Raw genomic sequence first — 24,045 nt, 5'->3', positions numbered from 1 at the left:
GCCATCCCTTTTCTTGCCTTCCTTGCCTGGCCATATGAGCTGGTAGAAGCCAATGGTCTTGGGCAATATTAACGGAATTCTTCTATAAAACCTCTAGTGACCAGCTGCACTTTCCTAAAGTGCACTGTCTTAAAATATATATTTGAATTGGGTAGCATTATATCATTGTGATATAGCGATTAGAATAGCAAACACCTGATGCTCCCCCAAAAGAAAACCACAGAAGGAATGGCAGCAACTCTTTTTTTTAAAGTTTTTTTTTTTTTTTAATGAACATAAATTTCACAGGTACAACTTTAGGAACATAGTGGTTCTTTCCTCCATACCTGCCCTCCCACCTCCACTCCCATCCTACCTCCCATTCCCTCTCCCATCCCATTCTTCATTAAGGTTCATTTTTGGTTTAACTGTATCATATATAGAGGACAAACTCTATGCTAAGTAAATATTTCAATAGTTTTCACCCACACATACACATAATGTGTACAGTACAGTTTGAGAACAAGTTTTGCAGTTAATTCTCATAGTATAACTCATTAAGGACAGAGGTCCTAAATGGAGAGTAAGTGCACAGTGACTTCTATTGTTAATTTAACAATTAACACTCTTATTTATGATGGGCAGCAACTTTTTTACATTGCTGTCTGATTCCCACCTGTGCAGCAGCTCCAGCAAAGCGACCCCGGCAGACCATTTCCAATGATGTTGAATCTTTCAAATCCCCTCACACCAGACCTATGTCTATAAAGACAGTTTATAGAAGTGACAGGGCCAAGGTGCTGAAGAAGAATCAGACCATCTTGGGTTACCACTAAATTATTTCATCTTCTACTTTGAAACAATGAAGTTCAAAGCTCCTTCTTGTCTGAACTTGACAGCCCCACTTTCCTGACAAAATGTCTATTAGAAGAGAATAGCAGTTAAACAGTAAAACACTACCAACCTTTTGTGGGCAAGCTGGGGAAAGGCCAGGGAATACAGAGTGCAATTTTTCAGATGAACCATGTCTCTAGTGGATGATTCCTTGAATGATGAGGAATTCTTCAGGGGGGTGAGGCTACCTGTACAAGGTCCTAGGTGTTAACCTTTTATCACACATCACTGTAAAAAATGATAAAGAATCAGGGTACTGCTTAAAACATATGTTCTTCAGGGACTCTTGAAGTCTTGCTCTAAACTCTGAGCCAACCCAGCTGTAAGGGGGCAGAGGTCAAGACTTCACAGAAAGCCAGATGCTGTGGCCAGCACACATTGTTTTACAGACATATGTGCGTATGGATGTGTGTGGGGTATAAATGTATACATCGACATGTGTGTGTATACACTGGCGAACACCCCTCCAAGCTTCCCATCCTTTTAGGTAAACTGAAGGAGGAAGGAAAGATTTCCTGTGAAAACAATCCGTTAACCCTGCTCATCTGGTTAATGTGTTTGGCTGTGTTCAATATAACCAAAGGAAAGGGAGGAGCAGGAAGAAGCTTTTGTGATAAGATAACTTTACACATGTTATTCCGTCTAACTCAATTCAATCTGACTATCTACTGCTCCTCAGTATGGTGATGTGCTGTGTGTGATCTAGAAATCATTAAAATGCCATCACTCTTATCCATTTATAAGCAATGTGGCCTTAGGAAAGGTGCTTGGCTCCCTGGTGAGATAATCAAGAAGGAGCATCCCTCTGTCACACTCTATAATGCAGTATGTCTCCACAGTAATGCCCACACTGACACAGTGGAAAGAGCAGTGGGCTGGGTTTGATAACAGCTCTACCAATAGTAAGATGTGTAACCATGACCAGTTTATTTCTTCTCTCTTCTTCCCAATCACCCCGCCCCCGAAAGGAAACGCTATCCCAGGAAACAAAGAATATGACCTGATCTGTGAGACAGTGTGGTTGGGTTTGAAAAGGAAATACCTATAAAAGAACTGAGTATGTTCCAAGGATCCCTGCAGCTACTCCCACTGCAGCCTGCACTGTGACAATGCAGTGTGTTAAACATTTCAGCAAAAGTTGGGAAATTGCCCAAGTTACATCTAACTAGGGACTATAAAGCTACTATTCTTCTTTAACCCATCATATATTTGTTTTGCTCCATGGGCACCTTATTAAGTTTTCTTTTCTTACCCCTCCAGTAGAGAACCTAACCACTTGGAGCCTAAAACTGCCCAATTCACAAATTGATGATTGCTCAAATAAATTCTTTAGAGGTTTAATGTTCCAAAATTTATCTTTGAAAATTAATGAAAAACAAAGAAGCAGAATCTATCATTATAAAGCATCCCTAATGTGTCAAGTCCAATGCTGGGGTCTTTCACATAGTTCAATACACAGAAACCACATCTAACAAATACAGATGTAAGAAGAATATTTTCACAGAAGGAAATAATTGGACAGGACACAATTAGGAAATATGTGAGTGGGAGAATCTCCAAGAGATGATGCATAGTTTTTTTGTTTGTTGTCTGTTTTCAATCAATATATACTTTATGTGGTTTCTATCTCTTATATGCTGTGCAACACATACCTACCTTTACACAGGTAAAGTTTATACAAACAGGCATTGAAGAGTGAATTATAAAAACATTTAAGTACTTGAACTCTAGATTGAGGAAGAAAATTAGAGTTTTGTGGAACTGTCAAGGAGTGGCTGGGTGCAGGTTCTTGTCCACAAGAAAAGAAAGAATTTGAAGATGAGATGTAGGTAGAGGTCAGTTGAAGAATATGATTTAGTCTCATATAAAGCAAAAGTGCACACTTGTAAGGGAGTGTGGGCATGCTCAAGAGACAGCCACACACAATGGGATCCTTTATATGATCTGGAGGCACAGACGATGGTGTCAGGTGGGGTTTAACTGAAAAAGCATAAGGGGAGGAGTTGGGGATACAGCTTGAGTACCACCCATTTCATTGTCCTTTTGGGGGGGCATAGATTTTGAAAGTGCTATATATCAGGTGCATGGGAACTCCTATACTATTATAATAAAATTTCAGGCTTGAAATTTTATTATAATAGTCTTATATTGCGATAACTGTCATCATGAAATACAGCCAGTCATAGTTTTGATTATTTTTGGTGGCCCTGTTTCTAAGTAGCAGTCTCATGGACATTCAGTTTTCTGCTACATGGAAGGCAGGGAGGTTGGGACAGTGGAGAAATAAGGCTTCACGGAGGGGCAGACAACCTTAGCTCCTCTTTGCTAGCTACCTCCTTGCTTGCATCATCTTTTCCCTCCTCAGAAATCTTCATCCCTTAATCATTATGGGAGGTCAGGAGAGAAAAATTCCTCTTCTGTAGATTCATGCTGCTTCAAGGCACCATCTCTGCCTAGCCAGGGACTGAAAAAAAAAATGCCTTGCTAACTAATCTAAAGCTTTCAGTGGCAAAGCTAGAGGTTTGTCATCCATTGTTGGAAATGGCAAGAATATTTTCTTGACCACCAGAAGTTTATGAGAAAAATAAAAATTGTACTCATCTGTTAGCCATTTGAAGATAAACTTTAGAGACTCAATTGGCTCACAAGGGGAGGCAGAGTTATCCTCTGGGTTGCCTGTGAAAACTCAACAGATAGGGGTTTAATTCTTGACAGATGTACCCAGGGACAAACTCCCTGTAACTTAACTTCAGTAGGAGTGCTGAGTAGCATTATTTTTTTTTTCATTCAGTCTGAAATTGGTCACAGGGGGATCCTTCTCTCCTGGTTTTTAACAAAACTAAATCTCCTAGAGAGGTTGGTTAATTGATTTTTTGGAATCTGGTGTTGAGATAACCTTGTTGCCATTTTTGTGAGAGCATTCTGAGTCCGATATGAAATAATAATGTTTTATTTGATCTTGGACATCTGAATCAAAGAGGATGTCAAAGGTAAGAGTCTCCAAAATCAATTAGAAAATTGCTGTAATCTTCCTGAAGTATCCTGGGATGCCTCGGGCTCCACGTCCCAGGATTTTGACCGCATGCTTTTGGTGTCCTGAGCATCTCCAGAGGCTCCCTTCTGGACTGATTCAGACCTGACACCCCAGATTTTGAATAAGATCCATGGTGACCAAGCATCTTTGAGTCTTTTCATTTTGCCCAGATGTCCAGAGTCCCTGAGGCTTTCCTTGAGAATGGTGCTATATGAAATTGCTCTCAGCAAATTTTAAACCTCATTTTTAATAATTTAGTAAGGTGGTAGCATGCTTGCTTGGTGCTTCAGGTATAGCCTGAAGTTGTTCAATATGACTGTTAAAATAATCCTGAAAGTTTTCAGTTAAAGGGAGAATAGAGAACCTTTATTTCAAAGCATATGGAGAAACTTTTGAAGGGAGTATTCCATAGAGTCTTGTCCCAGAACTACTTCCAGAATGCTCAGTCTGGAAGTTGCCATGGACATGGGGGATGACAACACCATAAGAAGCAATGGAGAAAACTGAATCCCAGAGTAAGTTAGGAGGGTGTTGGGCTCTTGTATGTGTTGGACCCATGAGTGTGGCATATGTAAAAGGGTTAGCCAAAGAGGCAGCAAGTGTTCCCAGGAGTGAGAGTATGACAGAACGTATTTGCCAGATATTGGCAGATACTTTCTGCTTGGGGACCAAACACCTAATTGATAATGGTGACATAATACACGAGGGGGCACTCTTCCTGAAGAAGTAAGAAAGTTGAAGGTTTACAAGGCATAAGGGGAAGACAGGGCCAGCATTGTGGCACAGCAGGTAAAGCCACTGCCCGTGATGCTGGCATCCCAAGTGGGTGATGATTCGAGTAAAGGTTATTCCACTTCTGATCCAGCTCCCTGCTAATGTGCCTGGGAAAGCAGTGGAAGATGACGCACAGCCTGGGCCCCTCCACCCATGTAGGAAACCCAGAAGAAACTCTTAGCTCCTGGCTTTGGCCTGGCACAGTTCTGGCCATTGGAGTCATCTGGGGAGTGAACCAGCTGATGGAAGATCTCTCGCTCTTTCTCTGTCTCATCTCTCTTTGGAACTCTGACTTTCAACTAAATAATAAATATTTTTTAAAGACCATAAGTGAAAGACAAGTTAGACCATGTAGAAAGTCCATAGCTAGATGGTAATAGAAATAAGGAAACTCCCTGAGCATGGTACGGCTTGCAAGCAAGTCCTAAACACTCTTAAAAAGCTTCTTCATAAAGGACCAAAAGTGTCTGATCGTCACAGTGTTCATTCTAGGCCCTCCTACCTCAAAAATCCATTGTAGGGAACATAGTTGGGTTAAGAGAAGATAACCCATGCTTTCAAATCAGAGTGAAGAAGGAGAGATGGATGGAACAAAACCAAGATTCTCAAGCAGAAGAGAAGCAGATACAGGAGAAAGGCCCAATGGACAATTTCTGGCTGGCTTTCAACATCCACTTACTTCTATCTGGCTTGCCAGGATGTCAGGGGGTGGCTGGGTCCTGGTTATTGCCTCAAAGACAAGTATTTGAGGATGAGACACAGGTAAAGGTCCACAAAGAAACAGATTTATTAGCATGAAGAGCTAAAGTACACTCTAAACAGGGAATGTACTCAAGAGGTAGCTGCATTAAAAGAGATTTAGGGGGGCAGTGTTGTGGTGCAGCAGGTTAATGCCCTGGACTGAAGTGCTGGTATCCCATAAGGGCACAGATTCGAGACCCGGCTGCTCCACTTCCAATCCAGCTCTCTGCTATGGCCTGGGGAAGCAGTAGAAGATGGCCCAAGTCCTTGGGCCCCAGCACCCACGTGGGAGACCCAGAAGAAGCTCCTGGCTCCTGGCTTTGGATGGGCACAGCTTTGGTCATTGCGTGAACCACTGGGGAGTGAACCATTGGATGGAAGACCTCTCTCTCTCTCTGCCTCTCCTCTCTCTGTGTAACTCTGACTTTAAAATAAATAAATAAATCTTAAAAAAAAAAAAAAAACAGAGAGAGAGAGAGATTTAGGTCTATTCCTTTACATGATCTGGGGATGTGGGGAGTGATATCTTGGGTATGGTCTTACTGAATCTTCAAAAATCAAGGAGTATGACAAAAGCCAAGTACTGCTCATTTCCCAGGCCTTTTTTGAAAATATCAGAAGTGTCAAGGCATCAGGTACATGATGAGGAGAAGAGTGTCAGCTGTGATGATTTTTTATAATGATCAAATAAAAAACTACAGATCATCACATGGAGGCAAATAGCAACCATGTTGACTGGTCTTAGCAAGCACCAAATATAAGGGACAATTCCATGGAAGCTATTATTTTTTGCTGCCTGGGAAGGGAGTGGGAATGTGGGAGGCTGCAGCACAGGCAAGGCCACAGGGTGTGGCTGGTCATCCCAGCTCCTCCATGCTATCTTTTTGCCTACATCAGAACCATGAAATCTAGCACAGGAGTGGGGGTCTAGATTTGAATGCTATTTCCCTTTCTTTCTGTGACTAATTCATGCTCATTACTAACCAGAGAAATCAACCATCTCTGGAGAGGAGAAGCCAGCAGGCATACCACAGAATAAGGAAGAGACAGTGGTATGAATTAAGTCCAGAGAGGCAAGTAGAAGATGGATTGTGGGCTTCTAAGGCATGCTAAGACCTCATTTGAAAGTCAATAGGAAGCCAATTAAGGTTTTAAACAGTTTTTATTTTGTGATTTATTCCTTTTACTCTGAGGAGTCTTTCTTCATAGTCCCAGTGGGAAAGGATAGTGGTTTGGTCTAGGATGATTACAATGAAAATGGAAAGAAGTGGATGAACTTGAGACATATTTAAATTTGTGATATTTATATAAACACAGGCCAGCCTAACCCATAGCATGTGTTTCTCAAGTTGGGTAGTTTGATTTCATGTACTATCACATTACACATTTCAAATACACAATTTCTCCCATACAGACTATTAGACAACTTTATGGAGGTTGATATCTGAATGCCTAAAAACTATTTTTCTTTTGATATGGGAAAAAATGTCTTTCTCTTTTTGTATAAGACTTAGATCAACATCAGCATTTTGTGTCTAATATCTTGCAGAGTTTTATAACGATTTCTCTGTTTCAATCTATTTGCAATACTATGAGGGCCACAGTGAAAATAATTTTGGAGAGAGAGGACAAATTCAGATATTAAATTATTTTTCTATAATTTGAATCCATATCTATTTCTAATACAGGATACGCAGGTAGCTAGTTAGATCTACTGAAGTGGAAGTCACCCCTCCCCCTCCCCACACCCAACTTCCCACCTCACTAACCCCCAAGTGCCCTCCTCCTGGTCAAACTGTCCCTTCCTGGGATGTATCTCCTTCACCTGGGACCTGGGTGGGGGGTATGTAAAAGAGGCCCACAACTGGGAAGAACACTCTGTCTCCCTCACTGGAGACCAAGACCTGAGAGGTGTTGAGGTACGTGCATGCACTCTCTCTCTCCCTCTCTTTCTCTTCTTCCCCCTTCCTCTTCTACACACCATTCTCCTTCTGGGTCCACTTCTCACTCAGGTATCTCTCTGAGTGGGGCAACCTATGTTCACGTGTGTGTGAGACTTTGCTTTCTCTCCTTCTGAATAAAACTTACCTTATATATGCAAGGATTAATAATTCCTTTCTTGGGGCCAGTATTGTGGTATAGTGGGTAAAGCCATCACCTGGGATGTTGGTAGCACATACAGGCACTAATCTGTGTCCCAGCTGCTCTACTTCTGATCTAGCTCCCTATTAGTAGCCTGAGAAAAGCAGTGGAAGATGGCCCAACTGCTTGGGTCCCTGTCACCCATGTGGAGACTCAGATGAAACTATTAGCTCTTGGCCTCTGCCTGGCCCAGTCCTGGGCCTCATGATCATCTGAGGAGTGATCCAGTAGATGGAAGATATCTCTCTCTCACTGTCTCCCTCTCTCTGTGTAACTCTGACTTTCAAACAAATAAACAATCTTTTTATAAAAAAGAATTCCTGGCCCATGCTGTGGCTCACTAGGCTAATGCTCCGCCTGTAGTGCCAGCACCCCTGGTTCTAGTCACGGTTGGGGCGCCGGTTCTGTCCCGGTTGCTCCTCTTCCAGTCCAGCTCTCTGCAGTGGCCCGGGAAGGCAGTAGAGGATGGCCCAAGTGCTTGGGCCCTGCACGTGCATGGGAGTCCAGGAGGAAGCACCTGGCTCCTGGTTTCGGATCAGCGCAGTGCTCTGGCCCTAGCGGCCATTTAAGGGGTAAACCAACAGAAGGAAGACCTTTCTCTGTCTCTCTCTCTCACTGTCTAACTCTGCCTGTCAAAAAAAAAAAAAAAAATCTCTTACCCTTGAAATTTCCTCTCAGTAACTTTCCATCCACTGACCTCCACCCTACTCCTTGGTTATAAATTCCCACTTTTCCTTGTCAGAGTCAAAATTGAATCCAATCTCTCTCCCTCGTTGGAAGAGCCTTTAGTAGTTGCCTCTGGACCAATGGCCATAACCCACTTTGCATAAAGTCTACCTTGCTATCTTTAGCAAGTATCTTATTTGATTTTTTAATTTAACAACAGAAACTCCATCTGCAAATCTTATAAGTATGCTTCACATTCACTTAATTGGTAGCACTTTATAAATTTCTCTAGCGTACATTTAATACTAGTGGCAGTCATGGATAATAATGAAGGTATCATTTGTCATTCCTAGGTTTTAAAATGTGGAAACTGAGTCTCAGATAATACAAAAAAATCTACAAAAAAGTATCATATAAGTGGTGAGTGACAGAGTTAAGACAAAATCATAAGCAATATGTCATCTTTTAAGTCAAGACTTTTTCCAACTATCCCATTCTGTGGGTGGTGGAAATCCCAACTTGAAGTAGAGCTCTCTCTTCCCCCAGGGGAGAGTTACTTAAAAAAAAAAAAGTTCAGAAAAAATTGAATCAGTGAGACAATGGAGCCTTCTATATATCTCAGCCTAATTAAGTCTCTAGGTGAGAACTCACAAAATTCAAGGAACTCACTGTTTCTTACAATTTATGATGATGTTCTCTTATAAAAGCATGCCATAGTTAAGTCAGCTAGGGAAGTACATAGTTTTAAGTTTATTCTTTTAACTACAGGGAATTTCAATTCATTATTAATCTTTTAAGGGAAGATGTCCAAAACTTACTTTCACAGATTGTGGTGTTCAGTCCTACAGCAGAAGGAAGACTCAGGAACAAGCCTTACTTTGAGGTCCTGACAGTGAATGAGCCAGGTCTCCAGTGGGAGCAAGGCTCTGGAGGAAGAAATAACCACTTTTCCCCCCAGCTACAATGCATTTATTGACTTTAGCAGTTTTCCAGGACAAAGGTAGATGCTCAAAACTCTAGAAAGTTAGAATCAGTTCAAAAAATAATTTGTTTAGCATATTAAGACTTAAGTAAAAAACAGCTATCTATTCTTTTAAGCCACAAGATCAGTTGAGTGCCTGAAAATATTCTCTGAAATTTTAGAAAAGTGGAAATAAGGCATGTAATTATTTATGAAACAATTAAACTTACCAGTGTTCTTAACTCTCAATTGTTAATAAAAATGAATTTTGCTTTCCAAAGCAACTTTCTGTCAATTAAGTAATAGAAAAGAATAGGCCAGGAACACATATTATTTTGTTATTTTATTTCCTTTGTACTAACAAGAACCAGATGCCACAAGAAACATCAGTAGGAAGAATGGAAATCAGTATATTCCACATTTTGTGCTAACTTAGTTCTAGATGCTAGAAATTCAGTAGTGATAAAACAAAATCTATGTCTCCAGGGGAGTTTATACTACTGTGAATAAAAGATATGAAAATATTTCATGTTTCTAAGTAACTCATTCATTCATCAAACATTAAGGGAATTCATGAACATTTCCTTTTTATCAAGTTCTGGACTAGATATTGTGGACATGAAAGATTAAGAAGCCAACCTTCTTATCATTGTGTAGTCCACACTGTAGTACAGCAACCAGACAAGAAAGCAGTTAGTTACCAAATTATGTTTTCTCCCGTTCAAACTTTCTCCAGCCATAGTCATTCCTGCTCAGTAATTGAGCATTCATTCAACTATATGCCTAGTCCAAATATCATAACCCACATCAAAACTATTGTAAAATCCTATTTTCCTTCCATCAAAAATCTATTTTTAAAAAATACCACTTCTCATCATGCCTACTGCAGTCAACATGACCCAAACCACCATCACCTACTGTACTAGTTTCCTAAGCAGTTTCCAAACACTTCCCCTAACATTTGCTCTCATCAGAACACCTAGTGGAAGTCCTAGGATATAATTCCTCTTTATAAAATCTTCCTTTATTCTGCATCTCTCAGAACAAATATCTTGCATGAATTTTCTTAAAAGAACAGAAATTTATCACAGTTCTGGAGACAAAGAAGTCTAAGAATGCAGTGTGGAAGAGTTGCTCTGGTGAAAGTTGGGTTTCTGGTCTATGGATGACCATCTTTCCGTGAGTTGTGTTTTTGGTTTTTTGTTTGTTTGTTTGTTTGTTTGTTTTTTGACAGGCAGAGTGGACAGCGAGAGAGAGAGAAAGAGAGAAAAGTCTTCCTTTGCCGACTGCGCTGATCCGATGGCAGGAGCCAGGTACTTAACCTGGTCTCCCATGGGGTGCAGGGCCCAAGCACTTGGGCCATCCTCCACTGGGCCACAGCAGAGAGCTGGCCTGGAAGAGGGGCAACTGGGCAGAATCCGGCGCCCCGACCGGGACTAGAACCCCGTGTGCCGGCGCCGCAAGGTGGAGGATTAGCCTAGTGAGCTGCGGCACCGGCCTGCGAGGGTCCTTTTATAATCGTCATTTTTGACAATGCACTCACCTAACCAAATAAGATCAAAATACTTTACCTCCAAATACCAAAACATTGAGGAAAAGTTCTCAAAATATGACTTTTGGCAGTTGCAGGGTGGGAGGTATGGCCCAGTCTATAGCACTTCCTCAGTGCTTTTGTAACAACCTCCCATATTCCACATGTTCATCTGTTTATTTGTGTATTATCTGTCACACTCCTCTTGAACATAATGTTTTTAAGAGAACTAAGTCTATTGTTAATGTATAAATCACTATTTAGTTTATTCTGAATAGTATATTATTTAACATGATAATATTTATATGATTTAAGCAACAATGGTGTCATAAATCAGAGTTAGATAGATTTGCTTTGGGTCCAGGCAGTGGAAAAATCAGGGGAGGTTTTGTAAAAGAACTGAGGTTTTTCAAGCTATTATCATCTGGCTTCTAATTCTATCCCTTCTGAATAAGGTCAACAATAGCCTTCTAACTTATAAAATATGTCCTTGGTACTATCCTAAACAGCCTCTTCCTTAAAACACCTTTCCTGACATTTTTAAGTATTTAATGAAAATTTATTGAGTGTCTTTGAATGCAGACCATAAATGCATAAAGGGTCCAATCATGGATAAGGAACATGGAGACTATTTGAATGCAGTGCAATAGAGCTGTGAAGGGCAAATAAAGGGGACCAGGAGCTGCCTATTTTATTTCTTCCTCCTCTCACCTGCTTCCTTCTTGCTGCTTGATGTTCCATGTTTCTTCAATACACTTCCAGCCCACATTTCCAGAAAATTCAACCATTCTTACCTGAGTAGATTTGGAGTTTCAAATGTAGTTATTCACATACCTCCTTGCTCTATGCAGTCCATTTCAGCAGCCTGTATCAAAGACTGATAACCTCACTATTTGATTCTTGAGACCCTTAGCAACAGAGATTGGGGCTGGGATAATTTTACTTTCTTAACCTATTGTGCGATGTCATAACCACAGTGACAACACCAAATAACACATACAATTGAAAACCAATAACTAGAAATGGAAGGCAGGTGGTGTATGAGTGAGGAATGTTGGCTAAGACCTAAGAATAAGTCATAGGGATGGCAGTGAGAAAGAAAATCTGCCTTCAGTGACCACAGAGTCAGCAGCATGGTTGCCGTTCAGTGAGTGCAGGCCCAGGAGTGGGAGGAGAAAACTCTTTCCCCCTTTTTATTAATAGAAGGACCACATAACCTCTCTCAATATTCCCCTGCACTCCAACCCAGAGATGATTGGTGAGTAACTTTTTCAAGTTTGAAGAAGGAATTGAACTTCACAGATCAGCATTTTTCTTGCTCTTTCTCTCTGGCATTTTCTTATTTACTCCTCTATGTAGCAACTGTTACAGAGCCAGTGACATTTATCCAGTGAGGTTTGCATTTATCCAGTTCCTCCTGTAACTGGGTGAATAAGCTCTACTAATTCTGAGGTTTAATATTAGGAAGACTCTTTTCTTCATCTAAGCCACATGTTTCAACTTAGACTTTGTCAGTAGCACAGCAGATATTTTCATCTTCACTCACCTTCATCTTTTTCTCATTTTTCAATATATTCATAAATTCAAATGAGAAAAACAAGAGCATAATTTATTTGGCACCCACAAATCCTATGACTGATGTTGCTTCATTTATTAAAATTAAAGAAAAATAAAATTCATATTTTATATGGAAAACTCTTGATTCTGAAATATTGGCAAATAATTCATATTTTATTTTTCTCTTTTAAAATTTAATAAGGAACTTTCTTGGGAACATTGCTTGGGAACAATGAGGAACATTCTTCAGTGAACATGAATTTTCTTAACATTTTAATTGGTTTATTTATTTATGTTAATTGAGAAATAAAATTTTATATATTCATCATATATAATATGTTCTTAAATATGTATACACTGTAAAATGGCCAAATTGAGAAAATTAACATATGCATCCCCACACACTTATATTTGAGTGATGAGAACACTCAAAATCCACACAGAATCCATAGGTCATATATTTTAAAACTCTTTGGTTCCAATTGGAATATATCTATGATGCACATTTCACTAGAGACCATGAGTTTGCAATTATATTATCATCCCTGTGGTTTTAGGTGAGTTTAAGTATCTAGGTTTCTGTCCCAATCTCTTTTGTTAAGTGTAATTCTCATTTGAAGTTGGAGTCCTAATCTTTTTTTCTTTAATTTTACTATTAACTGCTAAAAATTCTAAGTATTGACTTCAGTCCATTAGTTTGGACCTTTGAGATCTCAGCTACCAAACCATCCTGTCCAGTACCTTCCTGTGGCTACTTGGCCTTTTTATCATCACCGCCTTCTCCTCCAACAACAGTAGCTCTTTCTATAGCTAGGTCCCTCCCCAAATCCACAGCCTCCAGTTTTACTGCTTCTTTGTATATAGTCTAGTCTTCTCTACGAGCTCTGACCCATGGGACAAATGGCCATACTCCATTAAGACTTCTTCATAAAGAATTATAAAACTGGCATCACCATTCTGCCCCTGTGGAAAAGGAAAGCCCATTTAGCTATATTTCTCCCCATTCCCATATTATTACTCTCTCCCAAACTACCTTCCATTCAGGTCTCAAAATACATAGTATAAACTTGCATACAATAAGACTTGAGCAGATTCTATTCCTTGTTTTCTCTCCCTTTCCTCCTTGGTATGTTCCCATTTGAGTTTTTCTCCTTTTTCTCTTGTGAAATAAAAATTACTGATGAAAAGTTTTCGAAGTTTCATATTTTCATTTTCCTTAACTAATTTTTAATTCTTTGTGACTGTTTTCTAGTCTCTAGCTCCACTGAAAATCTGTGTCCATGGGTTGCTATTCAGCCAGACAACTGCAGCCCCATGGGAAGAACAATCTGAATTAATTTGATTCAACTGTTGATTATCTTCCAAAACTTGGACTAGTCAATATGACCACATGTCAGTGTCTCCTGGGACCACCCATTCATCCTTCAATTCAGTTCCTTTGACTTTTATTCAGCCATCTGTTTCACTTGGGTAAAAAAAAAAACCTCAGTTTTAATGTCTCCACATTTTTCTTTCCATCTATATTTTTGGCACCTTTAGTTAATTCATAGTTAGCTCCAGAAAGGAAACATTTACCATGTCTCAGCAGCTGTTCAGTTGGGGAGGAACAAAGCAGGGGTCTTTCTACTCTTCACCACTGGCCTGTTCATTCATTCTCAGCACAACTTTTCCATCATCCTTCTATAGCAAACTTTTTGACACCTTAATGCCCTCTGATCATTGCTTTGGATGAAAATAATAGCTGCTGAGTTCACGTCTTATCAACTTACTTTTCAATGTGTATGGCTTCTGAATTCTAGTTTCAAAATCTGAAGTTTTGAGCTGAACTGCACCAGTCATCATATGAACTGTGTTATCAGTAGAGGAATTGATACTAGCAATGATGTTACAGGTATTAGTAGGACTGTGATGAGCAGTCTTCAACAGGGAAACCCAGTAACATCAAGCAGAAAGAGCAATAGTAGATTGACCTCAATCAATGATTCTATCATTAAGGACAATTCATCAGTCACTATTTAAACTCCAAAATCCAGGTGTTCTTGGAAAATTCAGTGTGGAGAATTTCTCCAGGAAAAAAATCAGATAATTTTTCTGATAATATGAGCAAATATTTTAGAATGAAATATGTTGTATCAAGTAGTCAATGCTACAATAATGTGGTGTAATGCATGGCATTGTCAGTGTATTCAGCAATAGGTATTAACAAGGATTTATGGGCTCACTAGTGTTCAACTAATCTAAGCTGATTTCAACTAGGCCACTCCGCTTCTCACTGCAGGTCCATGGGGCAGCTGTAGCAGGTTTGTTCTACATGTCTCACATCATTCTTGGATCATTAGGCATGTTCTTTGAATGGAAATAGTAGAGATGCCAAAGGGAAAAATCAGATGCACTAGTACATTTTAAACCCCTGCCTGGTTCATGTTTTTTAACCTCCTGTTAACCAAAATTGCATGGTTGCGTTTAAGAAAAAGGGCAGGAAAGTATATTCCCCCAATAGAGGAACAGGAAAGTTATATGGCAAAAGCATGAAGAATCAAGGCCAATAATTGAATCTACAACAGATGTGAACATATTTTGTAGCCTGAATGGAGGAAAAGAGTTTATCAGATAATTATAGATTTGGATGAGCTTCAAGGTGTTATATGTTGCTTATAAAGTAAAACACATTTCTTGCCACAGTGATATGAAGTTAAAAATGTGTAAGAGGTCCTTCATATGATGTGTGTTTATCAGATACACAATTATATCAAGTGTAGGTTGAATTCCGTGGTAAAGATTATACTTGATCACGAAAGATTCATACTGCTTCTTTAAGGTAAAAGAATTTTTGTGAGGCAGTGACTGCTTATTTAGAGAAACTACAATTTAGGAATTTTCCTGTTGTGGTTGCATCTTGGATTCTCGAAGGAAAGGAAATAGAAGGCATGTGTGTGTCATTGTCAGGCCAAGGTCATTAAGAAGTGCCTATCACTCCTCTACAATCTCTTCCCCATCTGATACGTAAATGCATTAGACCATGTGGCCCAATCTGATAATTTAATCTTCAGATAGAACAAGCGTGGTCTCTGAATCTTGTGGGAGAACACTGATGCCCCAGAAATATTTACTTTGACATGACAAGGAGATGAAACTTCATTGTATTTATGCTATGCCACTAAACCAAGGCACAGTTTATTATAGTAGCTTAAAAAATGTATAAGTAGAAGACCCTGAAGGTCTTATTCTTGTGGTAAAGAATAAGATAATCAAAAAGGACATTTAGTATACATCTACATGATCAAGCTCACAGCTAAACATATTGCACAGTTAAGTTTTTGAGACCTGCAATTTTTTTTAATGAATTGCTGGTGTAGAATAGAATGAAAAATTGACACTTTCATGGTGTGAGTACAATGAGATGTACAATGAGTCCAATGAGATGTAGGTGAATATAGAAGAGTAAAGCCATAAGTTTTGATCAAAGTGTGATATCCACGGAAACTACAGAAGCATGTTATACGGATGTACTTCAAGAAGCTCCCCCAGTGAGGCCTGTGCTGCCCACCCAGGAGCTGCACCTGCAAGTGGCAGACCATGCTCCCGAGTTGGCTGTCCCTTCAGGCACAGCCGCTGCTCCGGAGGCACAGGCAGTGCTGCGACCTCTCTAGATGGATGCGCAAGCTACAACTCCTCTGTACCCCCGGGTACTTGATGCCATGCTTCCTTATCTGGTCACCTACTATGGGAACCCACACTCCCGGACACACGCTTATGGCTGGGAGAGTGAGGCAGCCGTGGAACACGCTCGCCAGCAAGTAGCATCTCTTATTGGAGCTGATCCTCGTGAGATCATTTTCACTAGTGGTGCTACTGAATCCAACAACATAGCAATTAAGGGAGTGGCCAGGGTCTACAGGTCATGGAAAAAAACACTTGATCACCACCCAGACAGAGCACAAATGTGTCTTGGACTCCTGCCATTCACCTGAAGCTGAGGGTTTTAAGGTCACCTACCTCCCCGTGCAGAAGAGTGGGATCATGACCTGCAGGAACTAGAGGCCGCCATCCAGCCAGATACCAGCCTGGTCTCCGTCATGACTGTGAACAATGAAATTGGAGTGAAGCGACTATTGCAGAGATAGGGAGGATTTGCAGTTTCAAAAAAAGTATATTTTCATACCAATGCAGCCCAGACTGTTGGAAAAATCCCACTTGATGTCAACGACATGAAGATTGATCTCATGAGCATCAGTGGTCACAAAATCTATGGTCCCAAAGGGGTTGGTGCCATCTACATCTGCCACCAGCCCCATGTGTGCGTGGAGGCCCTGCAGAGTGGAGGTGGGCAGGAGCGGGGTCTAAGGTCTGGGACAGTGCCCACACCCCTGGTGGTGGGGATGGGGGCTGCGTGTGAGGTGGCCCAGCAAGAGATTCAGTAGGACCATGAGTGGATTTCAAAGTTAGCAGAGCGGCTGACGCAGAAGATAATGAACAGCCTTTCAGATGTGGTGATGAATGGAGACCCTGAGCAGCATTACCCTGGCTTATCAACCTTTCCTTTGCATACGTGGAAGGGGAGAATTTGCTCATGGCACTTAAAGATGTCGCCTTATCTTCAGGGAGTGCCTGCACCTCTGTATCGCTGGAGCCCTCTTACATCCTTAGAGCGATTGGCACTGATGAGGATTTAGCACACTCTTCTATCCGGTTTGGCATTGGCTGCTTCACTATGGAGGAGGAAGTGGATTTCACGGTAGAGAAGTGTATTCATCACGTGAAGCGACTTCGAGAAATGAGCCCTCTCTGGGAGATGGTGCAGGATGGCATTGACCTCAAGAGCATCAAGTGCACCCAACACTCGAAGAGTGAGCCTGACTTTGTACTGGCCTTGCCCCTCCCATCTCACTGACCCTGGCACAGCCAGGAACCTTGTTATACCCAGTTGGTGTCGCATGGTCAAACCTGCATTGGTATATTGACTTCAGCCCGCCTCCAGGACAGAAACACAAGGAAGCTGTTTTTCCCTCGGACATTATTCTGAGGCGATAGAGACATTCACTATGATATTGCTTCTGGACACGTCTGAGTCCTGGTGGGGAAAGCAAGAGGAACCAGAAAAGGGTTTTTGTTTAGGGACCCTGGTGCTCTATGGACATATATCAGTTCTCCCTCTCTGCTGCTCAGCTGGACTGGCTACAACAACAAGAAGAATCAACTTCAACTTAATCTTTCATAGCTCCTAAGGATGTATCTCCACATTGACTGCAGACCAAACAGTAGACTTGTTAGATGGCTTCTCTCCTTTCTGTTCTCATCCTCCTCATTTGCTTTTGACCCAGTGGAGCTGGAAATATCTTTATGATTCTATCCCATTATTCTAATAATTTATGTTTCTTTCCTTAATATTTGTTAATTTTAAAACTGGAGAAATAAACTCCCTTTCTCTTCAAAAAAAAGTTCCCCCAAAAATGAAATTTAAAAATCAGTCAATTTAGATATAAAAGTTGAGATCAATACATATTTTTTCATAACATGCATTTTCTACAAACTTTTTGAAATCATTATATAAGTTAGAAAGATGAGTATAAGAAATTCATAACTGTTTTTAGAAAACTTTTATTTAATAAATATGAATTTCAAAAGTACAATTTTTAGATTATAGCGTTTTCCCCCCATAACCACTTCCCACCCACAAACCATCCCATCTCCTATTCCCTCTCCCATCCCATTCTACATTAAGATTCATTTTTAATTATCTTTATATACAGAAGATCAACTTAGTATATACTAAGTAAAAATTTCAACAGTTTGCACCCACACAAACACACAAAGTATAAAGTACAGTTTGAATATTAGTTTTACCCTTAATTCACATGGTATAACACATTAAGGACAGAGATCCTACATGGGGAGTGACTGCAAAGTGACTCCTGTTGTTGGTTTAACAATTGACACTCTTATTTATGATGTCAGTAATCACCCAAGGCTCTTGGCATGACTCTTTATAATAGGATTTGTTAATGAAGTAAAGCAAGGGAGAATACACGTGTCTTAGAGAGGTGCAAATTCAAACAAATATTATAAAAGTTCTGAAAAGGATCAAACTACTGGAATGGTGAGAAATTGTTTTTCAGACTCCAACTCTTAGGCTGGGTACTTCAACTGTAGACCATAGGTAGGTGTGACCATATGCAGGGAAGGTTGTGGGTCATAGTGTTGTTCAGCAAAGTGTTAGGACTGAAGCTGGTACCTTCTAGTATGCATGATAGTATTCAAAGTATGTCTTAGTGATAGCAATGGTAGCGACATTAATTGCCATGTATGCCCAAAAATGTGCTAAAATTCATGTGTAACAAGAAAACAACATACAGTGTTATTTTTGTGTTTTTCTTTATTTCCCATGCTTTGGATTTACCTTGAAGTAGGCTTAAAGGCTATAAGAATAACATTCTTATAGGAATGCAAAAAAAAAAGTCTTACTTTTACTCCCCAAAATAGATAGTTGAACTCAAAAGGCAAGGCACTGAGCAAAGTAGATGAAACTTACAATATATGAAAGCTATGTGTGTTTGCAGAAACACAGCAAATCACAGCCAGACTCAGGCTGACCATTTGGACATGAATGGGAGAGTGTTCCTTGTGTTACTTCATATAAATATTTTCCCAAGAACAAAATGCATGAAATAGCCCTTATTTATTCTGCTGGAGCAACACTAAATTGCAACTATCAGAGGTAGGGGTGGAGGTTATCTTCTGTTTCCAACCTAATCAATAGCTATTTCAGGCATTCCAGTCTTAGCAATTGCCCTTATCCTCTTTCTCTCCAGAACAACACAGATAATGTGTAAATTACTGGAATGTTCCTCCATTAAAGTTGGACTCAGGTTTGGCTTGTCTTTAGTTCCCAGGAATCAGATTGTTTCAGTATCCTTTACAAATAAGCACACATCAGCCAACCTCATAAAGAGGGATGACGCCATTCCAAAAACAATTTAATAATGGGCATTCTCATTTCTCCTAGGTCATGCCTTTGGCTTGGAAATTTGTTTTGAAATTGTTGACAGAATGAGACTCAAAAGTGGCCTCTTTCTTTAGTGGCAGTTTGAAATTTAAAGCAAACAGTCCAATCTATTTGCTAGAATTATGAAGAGATCGGCTTAGAAGAAAAATCAGTGCTAAAATTCAATACACAGAATCCCCTACAAAGAGAATTTTCTTTCTCATATGATCAGCACAGACTATGTTATCCCCAGATATAGTGAGAAGTAGCAACCCAATTTCATTATTTATCTTCACTCCTTCTGTGAGTTTCCTATGATTATTTTAGTTAAAACACAGGTTTGTTATCTTACATTCTTGAGAGGCTGACATTGTGGTACAGTGGGATACACCACCACTTGCAATGCCACTTGTGACACCAGCATCTCATGTTGGAGTGCCAGTTCAAGATCTGGCTGCTCCACTTCCAATCCAGCTTCCTGACAATGTGCCTGGGAAATCAGCGGAGGATGGCCACAGTACTTGGGCCCCTGGTGACTCACATGGGACACCTGGATGGAGTTCCTTTCTCTTGGCTTCCACTGGCCTGGTTCAATGTTGTCACCATTTGGGGAGTTAAGCAGCAGATGGAAGATCCCTGTCCCTCTCTCTCTCTCATCCTGTCTCTCTCTTTCCCCCATCACTCTGCCTTTCAAACAGATAAATAAATCTATGTTTTTTAATTTTAGAGACATCCTGAGTTGGTTTCACTGTATTTTCTGGGCTGCATTCCTTTCTGGAGCCTTTATTTGAGGATTCATTTTATCAACCTTTAAAACATCTAGAAGATACCCACATTTCTTCCCCATGTCTCTCTTCTGTCTTCAGCGCCAGAAATGATCAGATGGCCTTTTATGTCACATCACATCATTCCAATACTGACTTTTCTCCCTCCCCCTGCCACATTTAAGGACCCTTCATTGTATTGGATAATCCAAGATTATCTCCTTATTTTAAGGACATTGGATTGGCAACTTTAATTCTGTCTGCAACCCTGATTCCTCTTTTCTGTGCAATGTCATAAATACCCAGGTTCCATGGATTAAAACATGGACATCTTGGGGAGGCAGTTATTCTGCCCACCACATTCTCCCTGTCAAATGTTGCTATCAGTAGCTATTCTTCTCCATCCTGGTTGAACTCAGAAAAACCACAGATTCTTCTAGTTCTTTAGTAATTTAAATAATGTTAAATAAACTGCCAGAGTACCTTTTCTACATTCCTAATATTCAGTTTCTCTTATCTCACTAGTTAGGCTTGCCACAGGCCTGGAAGTATGAAGTGGGAAAGGAGGCAGGTGTATAGTTAGCTTCAGCGTTTTTCTTTGTTATCTCCTATGTACAACACTACCTGGTATTTTCCACCTTGCTTGGTTCATGAAAAAAGGACATGGTATTATGGATTTAAAGTGTTGCACAATGGTGTTGGTGCCCGTCAGTGCAAGATGCACATTCATGGCTCTTTATTTCATGGGGTGTCTTTGTGAGTTCCTTGAAAATCATCTGAGAGCCTCCACTTGAAGGTCCCATAATATGGCCAATGCTTACCCCTGGTTAGCTATTTGTAACTCCTTTCAAAAAACTAGGGTTCCAGCATCCCTCCCCTGTAGTTGGGTATCATGGAGCCTCCATGTAGGCAAATTGGACAGCTGAGCAAGACTAACTCCCTTTCATGGTGGAAACACAATTTGTGCCCAGAACTACCCTTAGGACAATCCAGTCATAATTTATGACATTTAGACCTTCCAAGCCTGACTCATAATACTTAAGTTTACCAAACTCCAAGAAGCCTGGGTGAATCACCCCAAAAGTTTCCCTTAAAATTCTTTTCATTGGCTTAAGGAAAGATGGTACAACACCTTCCCCTTGGGGAAAATGTAACAACAAACAATAAAACATAGAAGCAATGCTTTCAAAAATTGTCCTTTTTGTTCACTTCTTAAAATGTGATCTATGATGGAGTAGTGGGGTAAATCTTAGCAGAACTTTCTCAATTTAACAGCATGTCATTAAGAACCCACACATAGCTTTATGAGATAGCTCTTTTTACCCATTAAATCACTCATGACCTTCAGTGCCTCAGTGGAAAGTAAGATCTATCTGTATCTATTTCATGGTAAAATGATTTATATTCATACGTATCTATCAGAGGACATATAAAACAAATTGCCAGGATATTGACATAGCTACTATAGAGAGCCACACCTTAAGCATGTATTTTTTAGTCCATTGGAATACAAAAACTTTTTTGCTTTAACACTAGGAAGAGGAAGAATTTGAGTATGAGGCCATGAAACAATGTAGGAAAAGCTGGAGAGATAGGGATGATAAAGAGGAAGAGTGTGGAACAATTTTTGCTCCTTCCTAGCCCTTTGCAAGATTATCATGCTGGCAAAAAGCAGTGTTCATTTAGGGGCAAACTGACAAATTTTGGCACAGAGTTGGGGAAAAAGACAAATCTAAACATAGGAAGTAGGAAAAGTGTTTTTGTAATTGGAAGATAGCTCTGTAGACATAGGCATTATTATTTCCACATAGGCACCCAAAGCAATAGCAATGGTGTGAACAGTCCTTACAAAATATGAATAAAAGAGGAAGGTTGAATAGTTCCTGTTTGTTGAGTATAGGGTAAGAAATGAATAGATACTAAGTGGTAAAGTAGGAAGCTGTGGGCCATTTACCAAGTTAAGATCCTGTGAACTGTTCAACGTAATTTCACTTTTATCTCAAAATGCAAAGGGTGGGGGATTTGAAGCATACACAATTTTATAGTTTATAAAATGTTCATTGTTTTATTTCAAGTAGTTAAAGCCAAATTATGAAGCTAGCACATCTAGGCATAATATTTTCTTTTTTTTAAACTTTTATTTAATGAATATAAATTTCCAAAGTACAGCTTATGGATTACAATGGCTTCCCCCCGAATAACGTCCCTCCCACCCGCAACCCTCGCCTTTCCCACTCCCTCTCCCCTTCCATTCACATCAAGATTCATTTTTGTTTCTCTTCATATACAGAAGATCAGTTTAGCATACATTAAGTAAAGATTTCAACAGTTTGCTCCCACACAGAAACATGAAGTGAAAAATACTGTTTGAGTACTAGTTATAGCATTAATTCACAATGTACAGCACACTAAGGACAAAGATCCTACATGAGGAGTAAGTGCACAGTGACTCCTGTTGTTGACTTAACAAATTGACACTCTTGTTTATGGCATCAGTAATCAACCTAGGCTCTTGTCATGAGCTGCCAAGGCTATGGAAGCCCCCTGAGTTCACTGACTCTGATAATTTTTAGACAAGGCCATGGTCAAAGTGGAAGTTCTCTCCTCCCTTCAGAGAAAGGTACCTCCTTCTTTGATGACCTGTTCTTTCCACTGGGATCTCACTCGTGGAGATATCTCATTTAGGTTTTTTTTTTTTTTTCCAGAGTGTCTTGGCTTTCCATGCCTGAAATACTCTCATGGGCTTTTCAGCCGGATCCGCATGCCTTAAGGGCTGATTCTGAGGCCAGAGTGCTGTTTAGGACATCTGCCATTCTATGGGTCTGCTGGGTATCTCAGTTCCCATGTTGGATCATTCTCTCCCTTTTTGATTCTATCAGCTAGTATTTGCAGACACTATTCTTGTTTATGTGATCCCTTTGGTTCTTAGTCCTATCATTATGATCAATTGTGAACTGAAATTGATCACTGGGACTAGTGAGATGGCATTGGTACATGCCACCTTGATGGGATTGAATTGGAAAATATTTTCTTGAATACACTGATCTGACCATGCAAGATTATTTTTTTTTTGCACACTTGGGAGCTTTTTCTGAGATCACACTTATATGTTCCAAGGTTCAGGTCGAAAAAGAAAAACTGAGTGAATTAAATATTTTTAAAATAAAAATCACTTACAATGTCCACCCCCCTCCCCCCAAAAAAACACTCTGGCCACAGGTCTGAATTTTCAGATTTTGTCCAGAAATGCAACATGACATAGCAGGGGTCACTAGACTTAGAAACACTTACATCACCAAGGTGGCATTGAGAGTGCAGCCAGGACTCAAATTCAGCTACTCCAACATGGAATGCAGGCCTCCTAACTTGTGAATTATCCACCAAGAAAATGCTTGCTCCACATGTGGTATTATTTAGATCATCTATCCAGTGACTGAAGGGCTTGGAAGAGAATTGAGGAAGTTATGAGAGTTTATAAAACACTATGTGATGTTTGAGGGATAAGGAGAAAGAATATGAAATAAAAATTGAAGACATTGAATCACTTTCATCACTTAATAATCATTTTAAATATTGCTTTATTAATGACAATTAAATATTCCTTAATGTAGATCTTCTAGATCTTTTTGACATGTGCATTCCTCTGCATTTCAATACTACCACTCTCTTCTGCCCACTTCCTACTCACTAACTGCTTTCTCAGTGCTAGTCCTTAGAAATTTTTGTTTTCTGAACTTTAATGAAATATGTAAATTCCTCAAAATTCCATTCTTTGTTCTTTTATCTTTTTTACTAAGCATTTTTTTTCTAGACAATGTCTACACCAATGATTTCACCATTGGATGACCCATAATGATAACACATCTCATCAAGTGCTTGCTTCTTTATCTTGATGCCATCACTTATCCATTTTCAAACAGCTTTAGCTCTTTTCTTTAACCCTACATCTATTTATCCAATGTATTGATTTTACCCTATACTGTTTCCTATAGCTATTTCTTCTTTTCCATCACTGCTGTT

General features: G+C 39.9%; 1 long non-coding RNA gene and 1 pseudogene across 1 annotated transcript in view; both read left to right on the top strand.

Moving 5' to 3' along the window:
• Positions 1 to 24,045, top strand: part of LOC138849974 (uncharacterized) — a 70,347-nt gene that overhangs the window by 10,663 nt on the left and 35,639 nt on the right. The window lies entirely within an intron of this gene.
• LOC100348888 (cysteine desulfurase pseudogene) lies at positions 1,004 to 17,690 on the top strand (annotated as a pseudogene).

Source organism: Oryctolagus cuniculus, chromosome 6 (genome assembly GCF_964237555.1).
Source record: "Oryctolagus cuniculus chromosome 6, mOryCun1.1, whole genome shotgun sequence".
Lineage (NCBI taxonomy): Eukaryota > Metazoa > Chordata > Mammalia > Lagomorpha > Leporidae > Oryctolagus > Oryctolagus cuniculus.
The sequence above is the reverse complement of the archived record's forward strand: the minus strand, read 5'-3'. Positions and strand labels throughout refer to the sequence as shown.